The sequence below is a fragment of the Sus scrofa genome, chromosome 13 (genome assembly GCF_000003025.6).
Source record: "Sus scrofa isolate TJ Tabasco breed Duroc chromosome 13, Sscrofa11.1, whole genome shotgun sequence".
Classification (NCBI taxonomy): Eukaryota; Metazoa; Chordata; class Mammalia; order Artiodactyla; family Suidae; genus Sus; species Sus scrofa.
In genome coordinates, this window is record NC_010455.5 from 135,780,408 (window position 1) to 135,802,883 (window position 22,476).

Below are 22,476 nucleotides of genomic sequence, written 5' to 3' on the forward strand. Positions count from 1 at the left end.
AAGCCAAACATCCCTCCTCTGGTGCAGCCGTGAGTGCAAACAATTGCTAACTGTGCTGTAGGCAGGTCACCCCAGTGGTTCCATATGCTACAGGGTGGTAAGTCCTAACCTGAGATTAAAAGATAAAAATTCTAACTCTGTGTTTTTCTGCAAAATAAAAGGTTGGGTTTTTTTTTTTTTTTTTTCTTTTTCTTTTTTGAAGTGAACATGAGGGATTCACTTCCGAGCCCAGACAATGTTACAGGCCTACCTTAGTCTGGAGGTGTATCTTTGGTGTCCTGCTTAGTGATGTTCCTCTTGAATCTCGTCACTTTTATTCCTCTTTGAGGTTACCCACACCTTTCTAAAAGAACTCAGTGTTATGGTTTTATACATTAAATTCAGTTTATTAAATGAGCTGTCTTAATTCATGGGCCAAAGACGAGACATTCGCATCAAGACATAAGGTTCCTGTTGAGTGATTCTGGGAAGGTGGTGGCTGGGGAATTATAGATGAGGATGACTTGGGATGCCCTGTACACCCCCATCAGCCCTACCCAGACCTGGTGATGGGAGACCCAACCACCCCTGTGGTGGAAGAACCATGGGAATGTGGTGCCAGCACCTCTCCGGTGGGCTGACTCAGCTTGGCTAAGTTACCGGCCTTTCCTCTCTTTACCTCTGAGATACTCAGTCTCCTGAACCAGGCACTGTCTCACAGTCTAAATGGGGAGACGTGATGGCACAAGGGCTTGAGATGCAATGACAATGATACAAACTGGAAACAAGTATAAATAACCCCAATGCACACGATGGAGAAGCAGAGGTGGGTAGCGGTCAGGAAAGGCTTCCAAGAAGAGACTTTTGTCCACATACTCACAGTTAATTACAAGTTCACTGGTAAATTAAAGGCTCTACAACTGGCTTCTACCTAGCCAGCTCAGAAAAAACTCTAGGCTCCGTCATCTAAGAAGTCACATATTCCAGTCTGCAAAATCTTAGCAACCTCCAGGGGACTCAAAATCCTTTTGGTCCCTCGGAAACAAGTTGCTTTTGAAAATTTTAAGATTGCTAAAGAAGAATCCAGAATGCGCCCACTTCTTCAGGTGCAGAGGAATGTCTAAATAGCCAAAGCAACACCGAAACTTTTCAGAGAGCTTGATATCAATGATTAATCATCCTTTAGACACACATGCCATTATCTCACATTTGGCTCTTTTTCACATCCAAAAAGGCAGTTATAAATATATTCGCTGTCTTTCTTTCTTCTCACTCATCTCTATATCCATTCTACCCTTGGTTTTCAGTTTTTCTGCCCTTCGATACTAATTTCAAGGTCAGGAAGGAAGACCATCTTTCACCAAACCTCTTTGCCACACTCAACAGACCTGAAAGAACACAAGACAGCTGCCTTCCTTGCTTTTGCAAAAAGACAAACTCCACCATATTGGTCCATATTTTTCTCAAATAGGATCTCTGAAGGCCACACAGGTATGTTCTTCTAAATAACTTTCACCCCAGTGTGAGCAAACACAACCACTTAGGATTCATCAGAGCAAGTCCAGGATAGCTTAGCTTTGAGTCAAAAATAAGCAGAACATTCCACTTCCTCTTGGTTCCCTTTTCTCAGACTTGAGGAGGAGGTGTCCTTTAAATGCTGAGTGACTGGAAGCCAGTTAGTCAAGGCCCCTTGACTAGGGAAGCACAGTAGCGGGTTCTGACCCATTAGCTTCAGAGTCATCTGTACAACCAGAGAAACTGGTTTAACTGAAACGGGAGGCCAACAGGGAGGTCCCTGATGCGGATGCCCTCCACTCCCATCAGCCTCTTCCCTGGGCCCTTCGCTATGTTGCAACTGGGCAATTCTTCCCAGAGTTTTGGGGCTCTGGACAAGGCATGCAAGTTCAGTACAAGACCTTATCTTTTCAGTCTGCTTCTGAAGAGATGCCTATAGGCTGGGCGGGGTCTCAGAGCTCCCATCTCTGTTAGATCAGACTCAGGGAGCCCCAGGGCAGGGCCCAACACCTCAGATGCCATCACCCTGCCCCGTGGCCACCAGGAGCTCTTTGAAAGAGAGCTCCCCCACCATCTTCCTCATATCCGAGCCCCAGTTTTCCATCTTCACATATTTCAGATCTAGGAAAGAGGAAGGGGGACAGTGGGAGAAGGGGAGAGGCATCCACCTTGGTCACCCTCCTTTGCTTCCCCTGCCTTTTTTTCTTTTTAGGGCCACACCCATGGCATATGGAAGTTCCTAGGCTAGGGGTAAAACTGGAGTTGCAGCTGCCCGCCTACACCACAGCCACAGCAACACAGTTCTGAGCTGCATCTGTGACCTGAGCTACAGTTCATGGCAATGCTGAATCTTTAACCCACTGAGTGAGGCCAGGGATCGAATCCACATCCTCGTGGACACTACATTGGGTTCTTAACCCACTGAGCCACAACAGGAACTCCCTTTCTTTTCCCTTTTAAGCTGCTCACTGCTCAGGCCTCTTGCCTTCCTCAGCCTTCAGCTGAGGGTCAGTGGTCTCCTCCAGCTCTGGCTCTAGCAACACCCCTTCTCTAAGTCACAGAGCCTGCAGCCACCAATTTCCCAGTCCCACAGGCAGGAGGTGGCCCAAGAGGCACCCCAAGTGGGCTCTCCACTCCCTCCTCACACTGCAGCATGGAGGGCCATTCACAAACAAAGCAGAGGCTGAGAGACCCCTGGAGAATTACCCTGTAAGGAAGCTGGGGCTGCCACACATCTGGACTCAAGGAGGCAGCTGCAGGGCCTTTAGATAAGCACCGCCCAAGTCCCACATTCTGCCTTTGGACAGGAAATGGACTCCCAAGAAATCCTACTTGGAAACCCTTCACCATGAAAGCAGCCCAGCCTTCAGCGCAAATGCACCCACTCAGATTCCCTTTGGCCATTTCCTGCTTCCTCTCCCTTTTAACACCCTCTTCCTTGATTCCCAGCCTTGGTGCTGAATGTTCCTGTACTAGGCTTGGATTTTTGCAAGGGTCCCAGGCCTCCTAAGATTCCTTCTCCTTCTGAATTCGGGTTTTTAGAGAAGGCTACTACACAGTTCCACCCTGTTCTAATTAAATGCAGAGACTGAGAGAAGCTAATGCTGAGATTATGAACCATAATGACTTAAGAGGAAAGGGCCTTCAGATGTAATTAGTTTCTGCTGCTTTATGTCTGCCTGGGATGGAGAATTTGTCAGACTGTGTGTGGGGTGGGCAGAGAAGGCGGTGGCTACTTGGATGAAGTTTATTCACTGGTAAGTCCAAGAGAAAAGTTGGGACTTTACCAGGTGAGGATAGGTAAGGAGACTGGGGCATAGCAAATGGGGCTGGAGGCGAGAGACCCAATCAATAGGTGACAACTTAAAAGGGCGCATGTCGAGTGAGAGCCTATATTCTCACTTCTAACCAGAGAGAAACAGAATTTCTGCCACCCTCCAAGCTGAGGTGTTAAAGTGACATGAACTTCATTAGGAACATCTGCTACCTCTGTCTAGGAAGGTCCCCGATTTCTTTTTCAGGATAGGTTCCACATTGATAACCTTCCTTCTGGCACTCTTCTCACTGTCTTGCTTTGCAGGCTGATTTGGGAGAAATTAGTTGCTTCCTGCCTGCAAGTCTCCGCAACAACACCCAAATTAGCAGAATAATTAAATACAGTCCTAATTGGGTACATAGAGAGTTCTTGGTTAATTAATGAGCCAAGCTCTGGCCCCGAGCTGCAAACCCACGCTAGCCTGCCAAAGCTCAAGCAGAGAAAAGCCCGCTTCAGTCCCAAAAGAAAATTGTCACTTGGCAAAAATAGTTCCTGGTGTAGAGACAAGTGTCAAACACATTCCTATAGCTAGGAGTCATCTGTTAACCCTGTGGCTGAGCTCCATATGTAAATGAGAGCAGGGAAGTGCGATTCTGTCACTGCACGTATGGGACGCGCAGAGCTCAGAGTGCCCTCTTCCCATCCCCCGCATCCGCGCCCCACCTCCTTGAGGGCTGGCGCTCAGACAGCCAAAATCACTTATAAGTAACTGAGTTCCCCAAATGCAACTCCGTATCCAAGTCAGAAGCTCCCCCAAAGCTAGCGACGGTGCCGCGGAAACTGAACAGTTGGGAGCGAACTCTCCCTTTGCCGCGCTCCACTCGCCACCCTTATTTTCCCCAGCCCACGTTCTCCCCCCACCCCTCTCTCAGTCTTCCCAGTCTTTGGCTAAAAGGAAGGCGCCAACGCCGACAGCCACTCACCTCTGCATGGGAAACAACAGCAGCACTTCGCAAAGAGCCACCCCAAAGAGGGACCTCGGGTGTACCCGCGGTCGCCGCCCTTCATGCTGCCCCGCGGCCCTAGCACTCCCGCATGGCCCGGGGCGCCAGCAGCGGTGGGTGCTCAGCGGCCAGGCCACCTCCGCGCTGCGGCCCGGGAGCCACCTCGCAACCCCGACCCTCCCTCCCCACGGTCCTCTCCCGCGTAGCAGCTGCCGCTCCGACTTTCTGGGAGCCCGAGCCACCTTGGGGAGGAGGGGAGGGGCCGGCGGGGAGAGGGTGGGACTAGGGGCGGAGTTCCGAAGTCCAGCTGTTTGCCCCAGTCCCGCCAGCAGTGTGGCCCAGAGCCTTATGCAACGCCACCGCGGCCCTAGGCACAGGGCACACCAAGGGGAGACAGCCATACACAGCACGCCACCCCCACCCGGGCGCAAAACAGGTGCTACTCCTTTAGTGGTTTCCTCTCCTCGAAGGCTACCACAATCCCCTTTGGCTTAAAGTATACAATGCCGTGAGGCTAAGGCTAAAGAGGTGGGAGAGGAGCAGATTTAGAACGTTCCGGGAGTTTGGGGCTAATAGATGCAAACTATTGCATCTGGAGTGGATAAGCAATGAGATCCTGCTGTATAGCACAGGGAACTATATCTAGTCACTTATGATGCAGCATGATGGAGGAAATGGGAGAAAAAGAATATATATATGACATTATATATATGATGTATATTATATATATGACCTGTGCATATGACTGGGTCACTTTGCTGTACAGTAGAAATTGACAGACCACTGTAATCAACTATAATGGAAAAATAAAAATCACACTAAAAAAAGAAATTCCTTAGCTGATTATATTGTAGTTGATATACGACAAGTACATACACAAGAGTAAAAACATACATTTCTTTTCTTTTTTATTTTATTTTATTTTTTGTCTTTTTGCCATTTCTTGGGCCGCTCCCGCAGCATATGGAGGTTCCCAAGCTAGGGGTCAAATCAGAGCTGTAGCCGCCAGCCTATGCCAGAGCCACAGCAACGTAGATCCAAGCCGAGTCTGCAACCTACACCACAGCTCACAGCAACGCCAGAGCCTTAACCCACTGAGCAAGGTCAAGGATCGAATCCAAAACCTCATGGTTCCTAGTCAGATTCGTTAACCACTGAGCCACGACAGGAACTCCAAGACATACATTTAAAAAAAGAAAAAAAAAGACTAACTAGATCATGCTTTTTCTCTAAAAGTTTTACCTCCTCCTTCTCCTCAGCCTTGGGACATGGACAGCCTCCTCTGTGTTGAAGACTCTTTCACCTACCCTTTTCTTTCCTTCTTTTTAATATTCAGTACTACTACTACTAATGCCTCCCCTTTTTATCGGCTCCCCTTATTATTTGAGAAAAAGCAGTCCAGATTGGAAACCATAAGACCGAAGTTCAGAGTTGTTTTGTAACCTACCAGCTATTTGACTTAGGCAAGTCTTTTCACTTTTTTGATCTTCAGGTTCCTCGTTTAAAAAAAAATAAAGTAAGGAAAAAGAATTCCCATGTTATAGGATTGCTAAGAGAATTTTAAAAGACATATCCATGGAAGCAGATATTAGAGAGGAGATGTTTAATAGTTCCAGTTGAATGAGTAGCTACAGAGAAATTGCAGACATTTTACTTGTGGTGGAAGACTTCTGTTCACCCTTCCCAACCATGCCTAGTGGGTATATCATCCCTTTACTTAAATCCCTGTTTCTTTTTGTGTGTGTGTGTGCTGTTTAGGGCCACACCCACAGCATATGGAGGTTCCCAGGCTAGAGGCTGAATTGCCAGCCTACACCACAGCCACAGCAGCACCAGATCCAAGCTGCATCTGCAACAGCACAGCTCATGGCAACATGGGATCCTTAACCCACTGAGCAAGGCCAGGGATCGAACCTGTGTCCTCATGGGTACTAGTCAGATTAGTTTTGCTGAGCTACGATGGGAACTCCTATCTGTTTCCTTTTTAAGTCTTCATATTTCAAGACAAAAGTCACATCTTCCTTGCTCCTCAACAAGCCCACCTGAACCACATCGACTGGAACTTCCCATGAAACAGTGTGTGTATCACTCACAAAGCATCTTTCCCATTTGTTTCCAGATGTCAGAGAAGGGATTGCACTCAGAAAGCCGAGAAAGACCATTGGTCAGGAAAAAAAGTGGGGGGGGGGTTGCGCGAGGACTGAAAAACAGAAGGTTGATCACCCACTTCCCACCTGGAGGAAAGACAGCCATAGGACAAGACTTTTAGGAGTTACCAGGATTTGGGGCTTCCTTTCTCAGTTTGACACATGCTTAGGTTTTGTGCCTTATTCATCTGTGTTGCAGCACCAGCCAAATGGTTGGGACACAGTAGATGCTCAGTAAGTACCTAGCACCACTTCATAGGTAACAACAGCTAGCATTTATTGAGCATTTATTTATGCTAAGCAGTTTCCCAGGGGCCCTCTATACATTAGCTCCTCTATCCAAACCAAGAAAACTTGTAAAGTAGTGTCCTCTTTAAATCCCAAGAAACTGAATGAATGAATGATGATGAGACTTTGAAGAGAAACTCTAAAAAGCTTCACCCCAGAGCAAGAGCAGAAACTAAAGTCAAAAATCTAACTTCTAGGTCCTACTACTGCCATCTATCTCCCTGATGACCTCCCCTGAGGAAAATGAGATAAGAATCTCACTGTCAGGAAATGTGTCCCTGATGTTCCACATATGAAACAGAGAAATGAAAGTTCAAATCGCTCATGCAGTCCGAACCCCAGGTTCCTGAAGACACTGATCAACCTGACTATCAGTCAGTCTCATCTTGCCAGCTTGAATTACTGTAGGACCATATTTCTATTTATCCTGGGTTATGGTTATGACCTGTGGCAACCACTGCTGTTGTCTAGTTCTTCCTTCCATATCACCAAGGACCACGCTTATTTTGCTGTTTTTGCAAGCCCAGAGCAGAAAATGGCCAGGACCATCAGCACTTCTAAAAGGGAGCTTTGCTTGCTTGCCATCCACCACATATGTGCTATGATACAACAGTGGATATCTGGTCTACCCACCAATTCACCTCTTTGAATTCTTTGGAGGCATTCTGATAGGAATTCAAAGATGCTTCAAAATTGCTTGACTAACCTGTTTCCTTTTTACTTAAATCTTTCTCTGATTTGAAAAAGAACATTGATTTTCAAAGTTGTGTTAGTTTCAGGTGTACAGCAAAGTGAATCAGGTATAGAAACTAACACAATGCTGTGAATCAGCTACACCCCAATAACATCTAAAAAAAAATCTTCTCTGGGTCTTTGCGTTCAGGTGACACTGGGTCATCTTTCCATCATAATTTTTTGCGAGAGGCTGGTGACATCATCTTGCATCTTGGCTTAAATTAGATATCTCAGGAATACCCAGCCCTTACTTTAGAAATTAGAGTACCAAAAACTATTAGATATAAAATAAGCTTCAAAGATATACTGTGCAACACAGGGAATATAGCAAATATTTTATAATGACTATAAGTGGAGTATAACCTTTAAAAAGTGTGAATCACTATATTGTACACCTGTAACTTGTAATATTGTACAACTATACTCCAATTAAAAAAAAAAAGAAATCAGAGTACCAGTAGACCCTAAAATAGTCTTAATCTCCATGAAAAGGATTCATCAGGTATGGTCTTACAGCCGAGGAATCCTCCTATTCTCAATTTAAAAGGCATAAAGCTATAGGAACACCTACTCACCTCAAGTTGATATGGTCAGCACATTTTTGGCCATCCTGGAGACTGGTTAGGCATCCATAACCCAAGAGTCCCACTGCCATCCTCATGTGCCTTTCGGAATGAGACAAGTGATGCCTACAACCCAGCAAGAAGTCTTGGACACCACTGGGGCACTGACTGCAGGCCGATTCATTAATTCCACAAACGCTTAGTGAGTGTCTACTATGTTCTAGGCACTGGGTCTACACTGGCGAACAAAAACAATCCCAGCCCTGTGGAGCTAGCCGCTAGGATAAACTCAATGTGAGTGTGAAAGCAAAGGGAACCAATGTTAGCTATTTGACCAAGTTTTGAGTTCAAGGACTTAACAAAATAGGTGCCTGAATCCTCTATCCAGCATCTAGATGTTTCAAGGTAATGTCCTCAGGACAATTTAGAGGGAATGGTAGGGCAATGGTTTTTAAACACAGATGCTTATTAGAATCATCAGGGAAGGTTTTCTAAGTTCCAGGCATTAATTTTATCTTTTTTGTTGTTTTTAAGCTTCTCCAGGTGATTCCAGGGTGGAACCAACTTTAAGAAGCATTGATGCCTGGGTCTTCCTCTCCCCATTCCTCTCAAGACTCAGATTAATTCACTCCGGGTGAGGCTGCATCAGGTTTTTTTTTAATTTTTTTTCCCCTTTCTTTCTTCTTTTGGCTGCCCTGAGGCACATGGAGTTCCCAGGCTAGGGATCAGATCCCAGCCACGGCTGGGGCCTGAACTGCAGCTGAGGCAACGCCAGATCCTTAACCCACTGTGCCAGGCTGCTGATCAAACCTGCATCCTGGCACTCCCAAGATGCCACCAATCCTGTTGCGCCAAAATGGGCATTTCATGCACCAGGGGTTTTTAAAGGTCCCCAGGTGTTTGTAACATGCAGCACAGTTTGAGAACCATGGTATAGTGTAGTAGCTCTCAAACTTGAGCAGGCATCAGAATTCCAGGAGATTGAGTTAAAACACAGATTTCTGGGTCCTACTCCCAGATTTTCCAATTCTACAGGTCTGGGGTGGGGTCTGAGGATCTGCATTTCTACCAGTTCCCAGAGGATGTTGATGCTGTGGGTACAGGGGCCACACTTTGAGAGCTGCTAGTGTATTACATCTTCCCCCTCCTGTCTGCAAGCTATGTCCCCTCTTTTTGTAATCGCACTTTGATTTTTCCTTGAGGAGCCAGCCCTCCTCCAGTCTCAGACCATGTTTTTGGATGTAGTCCACATCCTCCCTCTGTCCACCCTCCACTCTAAGGATGGGCCCATGACCTGGGCTTGGCCAGCCAGGGAATGGTCACATTTAGCACATGACCCAATTTCAGCCAAAGGTCATAAACCAGGAGGTCTTAGCAAGAACTCCTGGGAGAGCAACAATTCCTTCCCAGAAGATTTCTAAGTTGGTGGCCTGTTAACATGAAGCAGTGGGAGACCGTATTGCCATAACCACATAGGCATAAGCCGCCTGAGAATAAAGCCAATGTGGAGGAAAGGATGAAATGAGAGAGGCTGGATGCCATCTCCTGGATAACTAGATACACTTCTCCCCAAAGCCTGTCTATCCCGGGACCTCATCTGAGCCCTGTCTTTTTGCATAAGACAGCAGAATATCTATAATCTCAAGGTTTTCAAACCCCACCCCACCCACTCCCAAAGTTCAGGCTAAGAGCCACCAAGCTGTAGCAATATCTTTAGAGTGTTCCTAATTTCCAAACAAATGCTTGAGCCTTCCCCTTATTTTTGTCATGGTCTGTCTTCAATGATGCTTCCAGTCAGAGTCCATCTTACATGAATTACGCTCTTTCCCTCCCTATGTGTCCATTTTATCTCATCTCCATTCCCCACAACAGTGAACCCCAAAGAATTCCTGCTGGTCTCAGCCTGCAGACACACTGAGCCGGGTATATCACAGTGCTGGGCTTGGTATCGGGAACCAGTAGGAACGCCCTGTCACACGGGCTTCAGGAACACTGGACCATGACCGCAGGCGTCTGCCCTTTTCACCGAGAGACACGGGTGCAATGTTGTCCTTTCGAGTTATTCTCCTCGAATTTACAGGAACAGAGTTTTCCAAAAAAAAATCCCGGTATTTATCCACATTTCCTAATGAGAACTCAGCCCAGTGACAGAAGGAACAGCAACTTTGCCCCAACTCAGGCCTAGAGAACCTTTTTAAGTGCCAAATACAGGACATGCCCTCTGCAGGACCTGCCCAGTGAAGGCTGTGCTCAGGGTTTCTGGCGACCACAGAGGACAGGCCTGCCTGCCCCACCTGCACCGTAACCAGTCACTTGCCTGCCTTTTCCTCCAGCAGAGAATGTCACTTCCAGCGCCCACTCCCAGATGGTGAGCCAGAGTGCTAGCTAGAGTCCTGAAGAAGCTCTGCAAGTGATTTCAACGCGAAATGAGGGCTAAGGACCGCGGACCTTGGGACTATGGGATTAGCTCCTGCATGGAAAATACACCACTTAGGAAGCACCTGGACTCACACATTTTCACTTTCTCAAACTCTGACAGCTGGGACTTTGACTCATTCTCCCACGGCCTGCTATGCTCTCCAGTTACCTAACCGCATCTGCCTGTAGATTTCCGGCCTGTGAACTGCCTGATGCCTGATACCAGGGTGGCTCCTAATCGTCCCCAAATTATTCAGTCTTGGCTTCTACTTGTGACTGTGGCCTAAATTCTAAGGGTCTTGCCAAAGAACTGATCATTTATTCAACAAACAGTTGGTTTTGAATATCTACTATCTGCAAGCCACTAAACTAACTTATACGTGGGAATTTACATGGGAAGCATATGAGAAATATAAACTGAACAACACCTGTTCCCTGAGAAAAGACAAAGGACAGGGGGAGTTCTAGGAAATCAGTTCGTTCATTTTTTTGTGGCAGAAGAAGGAATCTGGAGACAGACCAAGACTGGACATAAGGTAGAGGTTTCATGTTTATGTAAAGAAGCAGAACTGAGATCATAATCATCAGTGACCAGAAACACGTACATTGCTTTTATATTTAATTTGAGCTCCAATTACGTCTTTCAAAATTATATAATGTCCACGTGGATGACCACTGCCAGGTTATATGTTATTAAAATAGCAAGGTTTACAAAAATAAAGCATGATTGCCAGCATTCTGCATAGTACTCTCTTCCCCTAATTACGCCTGTTGATGTGGTCTAAGCATGGCACCACTGCGGGCCCTGTGGGTGCCTCTATCCCCTTGGTGGCAGCTCCTAGACTCCAGGGACTAGATCACTAGGCAGCTCTTCCTCTCCATTTTCAACTATGCCCTGCAAATGTGTCCCTCTGTCCCTCTGTGCCTGCCCCAGGTGTCACCTGTCTGCCTCCTGCTGAAAAAGTTAAGCCCCAGCTTGCCCTGCCAATCATCCTCTGGTTTTCAGGAAGGAGGTATCGCCGATCACCATCGGGTCTGAACCAAGCCCCAGGTAAGGGTGGTCCAGGTGATGGTGAGAAGGCCGTGGGTTTCACCAAGGACTGAGGTGTCTTCCCAGAGCAGCCAGTGTCCGTGCTCTTCTGGGAGACAGTGAGGGCCACCAGGATAGGTTCCTGGAGATCCGAGCTTGGGAGGAGACAAGCTATTTATCAAAGTGAAAGATGACTGCAGTTGGAGTTGCTAAAAACAAACCACTCCAGGTTGTATCTACTTCCCCAAGCTCGCTTCTAAGTAGGTCAAAGTGTTCCCAAAGTAGAGCAGTGAGAAGGGCCCGTCTATCACTTTGGCTGAAGGCTTGCCTTGCTAAGTGTCCACAGCAAGACTGGTGTCTTCATTCCCACTGTCAGCGTCCCCTTTCCTCACGCAGGCAGAAGTAGCATTACATGCTGCTTCTGATACATTAAATGCAGAGTGGATTTTGTCTTGATATAACTCAAGTCAGTCTCTGGAAAATTTCGATAAAATAGGAGGGGTGTGCAAGATGCTGCCCATCCTTATAGCTCTGAGTTTCCAACCATTCCAAATACCTGAGAGCTGCTTGGTCCATGGGTCCCCAGAGAAGACTTCCCAGGAAGCAGGATTGCAAAGACTTTCTCAGTCACAACTCCTAGCATCAAAATGTTATTGCCCATCCCCATCCTCAGGCCCTCCTGCTAAAGCTTTAATCAGTTTCCTCTAGAGTTCTTAGAGGACGGAGGGCACACTGAGCCTGCTCCTTGACACATGGTCCGTCCACCTTCCTCCCTCCGTCCCTTCCTTCCTTCTTCCCTTCCTTATTTCTTCTCTTATTTCTCTTATCTCCTTCCCTCCTTTCCTTTCTTTTTTTTTTTTTTTTTTGTCTTTTTGTCTTTTTCGGCCGCACCTGCAGCATATGGAGGTTCCCAGGATAGGGGTCGAATCGGAGCTGTAGCCACTGGTCTACACCACAGCCACAGCAACGCAGGATCTGAGCCATGTCTGTGACCACAGCTCACGGCAATGCCAGATCCTTAACCCACTTAGCAAGGCCGGGGATCGAACCTGCGTCCTCATGGTTGCTAGTCAGGTTCGTTAACCACTGAGCCACGATGGGAACTCCTCCCTTCCTTTCCATAAATATTTAGTGGGAATTTCTTATATGCCAGCCACTGTTCTAGATAGAGGGATAGAGTAATGAACAAAATTTAAAAAATTCCTGCATTTGTAGGGGAATCTGGGAGGCAGTGGGGCGAATAGACAATAAAGGTTACGAATATATCAGGTAGTGACATCACTGCAATGAAGAAAAGTAAGCAGGGAGAGGGGTACACAGGGTGATGGGAGAGGGTGGGGGTGAGGAAGACTGCTCTAACCAGGTGACACGAGCAGAACCGTGAAGGAAGGGTGGTGGCCAGCCGTCCAGGGATCTGAGGACCTGCAAGGTCTGGAGTGTTCCAGGCAGAGGGATCAGAAGGTACAGATGCTGGGTGGGAGGGAGCATGGCTCCATCGGGAAAGAGTTCAGGTAGGCAGGCTGGTCAGGAGGTGCAAGGATGTGGAAAGAAGCATGCCCAACCCCCGAAAGCTGTCCACACCCTAATCCCCAGAACGTGGAAGGAGACTTTGCAGGTGTGATTAAGTTAAGGGCCATGAGATGGATGATCCTGGTGAGCACCATGTAATCACATGAGTCCTTAAGAGCAGAGACCCTTTCCCTCTGTGGTCAGAGGGACATGTGACTTTGGAAGAAGGATCAGAGAGATGCCGCACTGCTGGCTTTGAAGATGGGGGAAGGGGCCACAAGCCAAGGGATGCAGGCGGCCTCTAGAAGCTGGAAAAGATGAGGAAACAGTCTCTCCCCTGGAGCCTCCAGAAGAAACAGAGTCCTGCCAACCCTTGATTTTAGTCCAGTGAAGAGCATGTCCTGCTTCTAACCTACAGACTGCTAAGAGAATAAATGTGCATTGTTTGAAGCCACTACTCAGCCTGTGGTTATTGGCTAGAGCAGCAGAAGGAAACTAAGATGAAGTCAGAGAACAGGCTCTGGGGCAGGTTCTGCAGGAGCCTCCTGGCAGCCACAGGGGGGACTTTGTTATGACCCGGAGACACACGAGCCATGGGAATGTTGGAGCTGAGCCCAGGCCTCCTCCCTGCAGCTAGGAGCCAGCACTGGAAATGGTCTCTGTGCCCACCTGTGTGCCAAGGCTGGCACCCACACTTCCTGAGGCCATAGGGTCCCATGGAAAGTAAAGCAAGTGGACGTGAAATCAGGGCCAGCTTTTCCCAGGGGGGCAGGGGAAATTAGGCAGCCCAGTCCCATCCCAAAGGCAAGGACAAGGTTCCATGGGTGGAGGGCCTCTCTGCTCCCAGGCAGGACAGGGAGCTGGTATTAAACATGGCAAGACTTGCCAATTGAGAGACTCCTCACGCATGTCACAGGGTTTGGGTTCAGACTGGTTTTGATCCTGGAGGAGGGTTTCAAGGTTCGAGTGACACAGGGGAAGACATTGAAGCGGGAAGAGGAGGGTCCTGACCACTCTGTCTGGCTGCACAGCATCAGAATCCTGCTGCTGGGAGCTCCTCAGGCCGAGGCCTGCAAGGACTGCTCCTCATGGCCGTTTGGGTCCTCTCACCTCTGTCCTTCCCTGAGCAGAAAGAGAGGGCACATTCCCAGCCATCCTAGCGCTCCTTCTCGGCTCCCCATGCCTTATGTTCAGCATTGTCACTTCTAGAGCCTCTGCTCTCAAGAGGGGAAGTGGTTTCAGCTTGGCTGGCTCTGGGAAGAGAACCGCATTTGATTCTCCGAGAGATCTTCTGTTTTCTGCAGTGACCTCCCCTCCATCATCGACCTTCAGCTTCTCCTCATCAAGCTCAGTCAGTGGCAGCCTCTCTTCTCTGGGATTAAATCTGGGCCTCTCATTTGAGCCCTGAGCTCCATCAGCTCTGAGGTGGCTCATGAGGCTCCCAGAAGCAAAGATGCTATTCAAGCCTCACCCTCCCTCCCCTCTGGATGAAAAGAGGCATCATCCTTATGTAGATTTACAATGGACACCAGAAGGCAGGGAGATATGCTGCTGGATCGGGCGTTTGGCATAAGCTAAGACTCAGCGGGCTGGCTCCACAAAGGAGAAGGGCATATCTCTGCAGAGGGTGCAAGAGAGATCCATTCTCCCCCTGGATAATGCAGTGTCCCTTCCTGGGTCAGTCGTCTTCGCAGGCAGCCCCACACTGGGGTGGACTTAGAAGGGGATGTGGCCTGGCCTGACACTTTCCTCTTTGAGGCCTTGATTCCAAGTCCTTTGATATTCCTAAATTGTGTCAGATGGATGGGAGCTGGTCCCAGGCAGGACATCTCTCCCACAACAAAGGAGGCTCAGGGCAACTTCTAACTGTGCTGCTCCCTTATTCTTTGAAGAAAAGAAAAAGGGGGTCAGAGGGACTGTATCTCCCTCTTCCTGAAACTGCCCTGGGAGGGCTCCCAGGTGGTCAGTAACTAATGAGCCATGTCTGGCCCATCCTGACATAGGCAGGTAAGTGGGAGAAATTCAGTGAAAAAGAAAATAAAGCGATTTTCATAAAGTTTCCCTTTGTCCTTCTCATCTCGGAATTAGGGAAGGACACGTCCATGCCCACCCCAACACTCAGCACACCCGTCCGCCACACAGGTCAGCCCATCTCTATGGTGTGGTCTGACTGTCACCTTCAATGACCAAGGTTAATCACGGAAGGGAGTAGGGCATGGAGAGGTATGAGCTGGGGAGCAGCTTGAATGTTCAGCTCAAATACATCATGGATGATCTCCACCCTCTGGATAGGGGGCCTAAGAAAGTTAGAAGAGAGGGGCACACCATTATTTCTTGGGACATCACAGAGCCAGGTGGACCTTCTCTTGGTAGACGGCAGAAAGGGCCCGGCGAGGCAGGAGCGGAAACTGAGGGAGGGGGCGGGTGCAGACTAGAGACAGTGGTTGGGTCTTGGCAAATGCCATGGATGGAACTAGGGACAGAACCTTGACCCCCTTGAGCAGCCCTGGGGAGGGTTCCACCTAGAAATACCCTGGAGGCACTCCTACAGAGGTACCACAACCAGGACAAAGGGCAGGCAGGGAAAGTAACAGCAACTGACCGTCTCCAGGGTGGTACTAAGCTGGAAGTCTACCTCAAGGGACGTGGGCACTACTGCCCGTGTTATATACAAGATACTTAAAATATTTTTTTTTCTTTTTTTTTTGGCCATACTCGCGGCATATGGAAGTTCCCGGAGCCAGGAACCAAATCCATGCCACAGCTGAGATCTATGCGTAGCTGCAGCAATGCCAGATCCTTAACCTGCTGTGGTGGGCAGGGGATCAAACCCACACTGCCACAGAGACAACACCAGATCCTTAACCCACTGTGCCACAGTGGGAACTCCAAGATACAATCTTGTCCAGGGTTATCCACCACTCATTGGCTTAGGTGGGATCCAGACCCAGGTCTTCCACCTCAAGACTCTTAGTTACGCCACACCTCTCATCATGACATCGTATGCCTACTACATACACACATAAAGTCCTGTGCATCACAGGGTCATTTCTGTTTTACTCTAAACAGTTAGCCTCTGCCCATAACAAAAGACCAACCTCAGAGTTGAAAAGCACTTTTACTTAGCAGTGCCACCTCTGAGCCTCCCAGTAACTCTGAGAGATGGGTATTTTTATCTGCTTCCCTTGCAGATGCAGAAACCAATATTAATTGACTTTCTACTCATTCCACAGCCTGTCTTTATTCTTTTTTGTCTCTTTAGGGCTGCACCCGCAGCATATGGCGGTTCCCAGGCTAGGAGATGAATTGGAGCTATAGCTGCTGGCCTACACCACAGCCACAGCAACACGGGGATCTGAACCACATCTTCGACCTACACCTCAGCTCACGGCAGTGCGGATTCTGAACCCACTGAGCGAGGGCAGGGATGGAACCTGCATCCTCAGGTATACTAAACAGGTTCATTAACCATGGAGCCACAATGGGAACTCCAAAAATGCTATATTAGAACAAGTAACAATCTGAATGACAGTAGGAATAACCGGGAACAAAGACCAGCCTGTAAAGAGCCTCAAAGGGGAAGGCAGTTCCCACTAAGTCCTGAGCCCGGAGAAAAGGAGGTGAGATCAGAGGTGTGTGAGTGAGAGACCAGGGTCACCGATACGCAGGGATACACAGTATGGAGTTTCCTTAAGAAACAAAGAAGAGAGCTGCCATGTGATTGAACAATCCCACTCCTGGGCATATATCTGGAAAAGACTAAAAACTCTAATTCAAGAAGATACATGCTCCCCAGTGTTCACAGCAGCACTATTTATAATAGTTAAGACATGGAAGCAACCTTAATGTCCATGAGCAGATGAATAGATAAAAAAGATGTGGTAAATATGCACAATGGGCTATTACTCAGCCATAAAAAAGAATGAAATGATGTCACTTGCAACAACATGGAGGGATGTAGAGATTATCATACAGTGAAGTCAAAGACAAATATCATATGATATCACTTGTATGTGGAATCTGAAAAAAAAAAAGAGATCCAAATGTACTTATTTACAAAACAGAAACAGACTCACGATCCGAAAACAAACTTTTGGTTACCATGGATCTACTGTATTAGCACAGGGAACTATATTCAGTATCTTGTAATAACATATAATGGAAAAAAATTTGGAAAAGTATGTACATAAGAGAATCGCTCTGCTGTACACCTGAAACAACACAATATTGTAAATCAACTTTACTTCAATTTAAAAAAAACCCTACACACAAATAACCACCCTAAAATTAGGATTGTTGAATTTAATCCAAAATGTTTTGTTTTGCACTAAGGAAATAAAAGATACATAGAGAAATCACTAGGCTCTTATTAAATGGTCCCTTAGGAAAGAGGAGTCTATCATTGTACATGCAAATCAAATTACATTGTTCTAGATAGAGATCAGAAGGAGATGGAAAATGAGATTGGGACTGGTGGTTTCCAGGGTGAGCTGGGGAGGAGAGAATAGGAGGAGGGATGGGCAAGAAGGATCTGGAGCTCAGTACTGAGCAAGAGGACTTTTCTAACCTCAGAACTGCACTCGAATGCGACAGGCTTCTTCTAGAAGTAATAAGCTCCCCACCACTGGGAGTGAGCAAGGAATGCCTGGTTGGCACCCAACAGAGACATTTCAAGAGGAGGGTCCTACACTAGGGGACAGAGTGAGCCAGAAGACTTCCAAGGTGCTTTTCAATTCTCAGATCCGAGGAACCCAGAAAATTCAATTTTCTGAAGTGAAATGAAATCGAATCAATTTTATTCAATTATAGAAAGAGAGAGCTTTAATTCTAATCTTTTATAATTCTGAAAAATGACTAGGAGCTCCTTTTAGAGTCTCCACAAATATATCTCCATCTATCTTAAAACACACTTTTCTCTAGGAAGTATCAGCACTCAATTACATTTCTCATTCAAACACATTATTTTGGGGTTTTAGTTATTCTTAATCCAACAGTGATTTTTGAAAGCAACCTTATCATGATTTTTTCATTGCAAACATGCTAAGTTCAGTTATTATAATTGTTTTTTCTGCCTGAGTCTATGGCATGTGGAATTCCTGGGCCAGGGACTGAACCCAAGCCACATCAGTAACCTGAACCACAGCAGGGACAACTCTGAGTTCTTAACCACTAGGCCACCAGGGAATTCCTTAGCTGTGTTATCCTTAAATAAAATTGTGTAGACTAGCATAGAAATCTATTCCCATCCTTGTTCATCATACTTCCGCTCATAATTTTGTTTTCTGAAGGGGTGAGTTCTGAATTTCAAAGGATGTCCACATTCTTCCCCTCCTCCCAGCCACTGGCAACCACCACTTCATTTTCTTTTTTCTTTTTTGTCTTTGTGCCTTTTCTAGGGCTGCACCAGCAGCATATGGAGGTTCCCAGGCTAGGGGTCTAATTAGAGCTGTAGCTGCCGGCCTACACCAGAGACACAGCAACGCAGGATCCAAGCCGAGTCTGTGACCTACACCACAGCTCATGGCAACGCTGGATCCTTAACCCACTGAGCAAGGCCAGGGATCGAACCCGCAACCTCATAGTTCCTAGTCGGATTCGCTAACCACTGAGCCACGACAGGAACTCCCCCACTTCATTTTCTATCTATGAATTTGGCTGCTATGGAGCTGCCTCACATGGTGGGATCATACTGTATCTGTCCTTTTGCGTCTGGCTTATTTCACTTAGCATATAATGTCTGTAAAGTTCATCCATGTTGTAGCATGTGTCAGATTTTCCTTCTGTTTTAAGACTAAACAACAGCCCACTGTATGTGTATGCCACATTTTGTTCACCCAGGCATTGGTTGATGGACATCTGGGCTACTTCTACCTTTGCTATGAACATGGCAATACCAATGTATCTTGGAGTCCCTGCTTTCAATTCTTTGGGATATACACCCAGCAGGGCAATTGCTGGCTCATACGGTAATTCTATGTTTAATTTTTTGAGGGATCCCATACTGTTTGCCGCAGCACTCCACGATTTTACTTTTCCACCATTGGGGCGCCAGAGTTTCCAATGTGTCTGCAGCCTCACCCACACCTGTTATTTTCTGTGGCTTGTGAAAAAAATACCAGCCTTCCTGATGGGGATAAAGAGGTTTCTCACTGCAGTACTGATTTTCAGTTCCCTCATGACCTGGGATGTTGTTGCCTGTCTTTCCATGGGCTCATTGGCATTTGTGTATCTTCTTTGGAGAAATGTCTATTCAAGTTCTTTGTCCATTTGATTTTATTTTGTGGCTGCACCCACGACATATGGAAGTTCCCAGGCCAGGGACTGAATCTGAGCCGCACCTGCAACCTATGCCACAGCTGCAGCAATGCTGGATCCTTAAACCACTGTGCTGGGCTGGGGATCAAACCCACAGCTCCTTGCAACTGGAGAGGCTGCTGTTGGATTCTTAACGCACTGTGTCAAAGCAGAAACTCCCCTTTGTCCATTTTGAAATGGAACTGTTTCTCTGTGGATGAGTTGTAGTTCTTCATATAACTGTCTATGAACCCCTTCCAGTGGATTCGTAAATACCTCTGAAGCCTGACCCTCGGGGGGAGCCAAACCCTCAAAGTAGTGACTCTCAATCTTCATGGAACATTCAAATTATCAAGGAACTTAAAAAAATACTGATGCCCACTCCCTTGGTGGCTCTGAATTAATTGGTTTGGGGGGGGGTGTGAGGCATCAATATTTCTTAAAGTCTCCTCCAGGTGGTTCTAAGATGCAACCAGAATTGAAACCACCGGCCACACAGTCTTTGTCCCTTGGGAGGCACTGCCTCGCCACTTACTGCTGAGAAAGTGTGAGGGGATTAGGAGGAGGAATGCCTGGGTCCCACAGGGCCCAACCCCTGGGAGAAGCTCTACAATGTCAGCGGGGCAGTAAAGTAACAGGAAAGGCAGCTGCCCCACGTTGTCGCTCAGCCCTGTCATCAGTCCTGCCACAGGCATATCAAGAGGAAACAAGCAGCCACTGTCTCCTGAGAAGGCACAGGAGGGAAAGACTGGAGAAGGGCCCACAGCTACACGGAAGCCCCGCGGGCAGAATGTGTGAGGCAGAGCCCCCGGGCAAGGAGGTGGGAGCCCTGACTCTCCTCCAGCTCTGCTACCAAGTCCCCCTGTGGCTTCAGGGAAGTCACCTTGCTTTCCTATGCCTGAAGGTGCCCCTGCAAGAGAGGAAACTAGCTGGTGCAGTAGTTCTCAACCCTGCAGTCCCTTGCATTCACCTGAGGAACATTTAGAACCCACTGACCCTGAGGCCCATTCTGCAAACTGACCCCCCATTGCTCTAGGCAGGGCCTGGGCCTTGTCATTTGGTCAAGCTTCCAGGGGATTCTAGGCAGCCAGGGTTGAGAGCCCCAGTCCAGGGGGGCTGACACTGCAGGGTTCTTTTGCCTCTGTTTCTGGGGGTGGCAGCTGTGGCCTGAGCACTCACACGGCCTTCAGCACATCACACAGACACTTCCCTGTTTCTCACAGCCCAAAGGAGCACTGGCCTGATGCTCTCGCAAAGGTTCAGAGGACCCGTTGCCTTCTGAGGATTGAAAAAGCCATGGATCCTGACCTCCAGTGACACTGGAGGAGGCCCTGTCCTGTTCCACAGCCTCCAGAAGAACGTCTTATCAGGCATAACTTGGAAGGTGGAGTGCCCGCTGGGGACCATCCCTCTGAGGGAGGAGAAGGCCAGGGGGCTGGCAGGCAGCCAGCTGGATGGGAGAAGGAACAGCTTACCGAACCTCTGCTAAGAGGCCAACACTCCAGGCCGGCCTGGAGAGAGGCAGGGGCTCTCCCTGCGAGCATGCCTACATCCAGATGAGGCCTCGTGAGGGCTGGAAGGGTGCTCTGTGGAGAACAGAGACCTAAGCCTGACTGCTGGGAGTTGGGCACCTGTGGGTCCTGAGCCCACGCAGGTGAGAGCTCACAGGGGACACCTGATGGGTTTATGCTTGCAGAGGGCACAGAGCCTGCAAACAGGAGGAGCCAAGGCAGTGGGTGATAGGCCCTGGGATGGTGCCTGTAAAAAGCCAGGAGAGTGGCTGAATTAGCTGGAAATTCCCTGGCACCTCCCTGCTTTCTCTCCTGCCTGTTTGACATTCTTATTCTCTGCTTCCATTTTCAGTTAACTCTCCACCAACACCCCTCCCTCTGAACGCCTCCACCTCCGATCTCTAGAGGGACCACAGATCACACTGGCTCTGCTTTCTGCATCTCTGTTCTGGGTCTGTTCCCGCCCAACTGCACCAGAGGGAGCCCCATCCAGGGCGGGTCAGGGAGGGGATGCACCCAGTCAGAGACCAGGCAGGCCAGCCTAGGGCAAGAAGTTTCAAGTCTTCCTTTGAAGTCAAATTCTTCCTGATGGACCACCTCACCCTTGGAGATCTATGACCGCTCAGCCCTCCCCAGCTCATACATTTCTGCTTTAGGGTTTTGTCTCTGAAGATGGGAGTTTTTAGTTCTCTTGCTTAATAATCTATGGTAAGTGATATTATAACTTAATGTGACAGCTAAGATGGACTGAGTGCCAGGCACTGTTCTAATGTTTTGTATATACTGTCATTTCACTCGCACAATTCTAACCCCTTTGTGGCCCATTTTCCCCCTAGTGAGACTCCAAACAGAACCATACTCCTGGGATGCCCTGCTTTTCCCTTCCCTGCTATCAGGAGCTCCTCTGGTGCTGCTTCAAAGGGCTGAGGAGCTACATCTGCAATTAGAGTCCATACGATTTCCTGACACGATTCCTCCTTAGTCTTCAAAGTTAAGGGGGAGAAGTGGGTGTGGGAGAGGGGAGCACAAGTGTGTGTGTGTGTGTGTGTGTGTGTGTGTGCACGGAGGAGACTGGTTTTAGGGGCCATTCCCCTGACAAAACCCCCCCCCTGAGAGGCCCATGGAAGAGGAAGGCAGTGCTAATAATGCAATCTGCTAGCGCCACCTTGTGGAGGAAATCAGGCTTTGGCGATGGACCGGATAGAATTCCAGAAATATTTCACAACTTATTTACTCTGTAGGATCAATACGTCTCCATGCTGACTCCTGTCCCTGACTCCCGACAGAACCAGGCCCCTCCCCCTTCCCATTCCATAAATATCCAGCACAGGTCTGCATGGAAACCTTGATGTAAACTGACCAATTAAAAAATGAAGCTCAGAACTAAGAACTCTGTGTCTCTCACTCTCTGGGCCTGCTCTTCAATATAAAACGAGCCACTTCAAGGTCCCCACCAGTGGCTGCCAGAGTTGAGTGTGAACTGGAGTTCCCTGGGGACTTGTGGCCCCGACCCCAGCATTTCTGGCCCAGTAGGTCCGGAGTGAGGTCTGAGAATTTGCATTTCTAACCGTTCCCAGGGGATGCTGAGGCTGCCAATCCAGAGACACCTGGACTGAATCCAGAAGAATCACCCAGAAGAATCACCATTGTCAGTAGTTCAGTCTCCCCAGTGTGAGGAAAAAGTGAATAAACAAGCATATGGCAGCAACACAGAACTTAGGTAAACA

At 48.0% G+C, this 22,476-nt stretch overlaps 1 protein-coding gene and 1 long non-coding RNA gene across 2 annotated transcripts in view; both read right to left on the reverse strand.

Annotated features, from left to right (window-relative positions):
• KALRN (kalirin RhoGEF kinase) overlaps window positions 1–22,476 on the reverse strand; it is a 623,278-nt gene that overhangs the window by 126,613 nt on the left and 474,189 nt on the right.
• LOC110256525 lies at window positions 193–4,319 on the reverse strand. The gene is made up of 2 exons (XR_002338128.1): window positions 4,234–4,319; window positions 193–2,115 (listed from the first exon to the last, which is right to left on the reverse strand). It is a non-coding gene; the product is annotated as an uncharacterized LOC110256525 (long non-coding RNA).